Raw genomic sequence first — 1,191 nt, forward strand, 5'->3', positions numbered from 1 at the left:
TTTTAAGTTCTCCATACTGCTTTCCATAGGGGTTGAACAAGTTTACAGCACCACCAGCAGTGGATGAGTGTTCCCCTTTCCCCACATCCTCTCCAACATTTGGTATCATTTGTTCTCTTGATCTTAGCCAGCCTGACTGGGGTAAGATGAAATCTTAAAGTGGTTTTAATTTGCATTTCCCTAATTATTAGTGATGTTGAACATCTTTTAAGATGCTTCATAGTCATCTTTACTTCTTCTTTTGAGAATTCTCTGTTAAGCTCCTTAGCCCATCTTTTAATTGAGTTACTTCTTGTCTTGATTCTCTGTTTTTTTTTAAGTTCGTTATATATTCTGGATGTTAAATCTCTGTCAGATGTGTCGCTGGTGAAGATTTTCTCCCATTCTGTGGGTTTTCTCTTCACTTCCCTGGTTGCCTCCTTTGATGTACAGAAGCTTTTTAGTTTAATGAGGTCCCATTTGTTGATTCTTGACCTTCACTCCTGAGCAATTGATGTCCGGTTTAGAAAATCGTTTCCTACACCTATATCTTGTAGGTTTTTTGCAAATGTTTTCTCCTCACAGTTACAGAATTTCAGCCTTTACATTGAGGTCTTTGATCCATTTGCAATTGACGTTTGTGCAGGGTGAAAGGGGTTTAGTTTCATTTTTCTACAAGTGGAGATCCAGTTTTGACAGCACCATTTGCTGAACATGCTGTCTTTCCTCCAGTGACTGTTCTTGGCCTTTGTCAAATACCAAGTGGCCGAAATTGCATGTACACATATTTGGGTCTTCAATTTTGTTCTGTTGATCTATGGGTCTATTTTTGTGCGTGAAAGGGGTTTAGTTTCATTTTTCTACAAGTGGAGATCCAGTTTTGACAGCACCATTTGCTGAACATGCTGTCTTTCCTCCAGTGACTGTTCTTGGCCTTTGTCAAATACCAAGTGGCCGAAATTGCATGTACACATATTTGGGTCTTCAATTTTGTTCTGTTGATCTATGGGTCTATTTTTGTGCCAGTACCATGTTGTTTTTATGACTATAGCTCTGTAATACGGTTTAATATCTGGTATAGTAATCCCCCCAGCCTTGCTCTTAGTGCTTAGGGTTGCTTTGGCTATCCGAGTTCTTTTGTGCTTCCATATGTATCTTAGGATAGTTTTTTCCAATTCTGTGAAAAATGTCATGGGGATTTTGATTGGCATT

The sequence above is a fragment of the Nannospalax galili genome, unplaced genomic scaffold, assembly GCF_000622305.1.
Source record: "Nannospalax galili isolate Female #2095 unplaced genomic scaffold, S.galili_v1.0 scaffold263, whole genome shotgun sequence".
Classification (NCBI taxonomy): Eukaryota; Metazoa; Chordata; class Mammalia; order Rodentia; family Spalacidae; genus Nannospalax; species Nannospalax galili.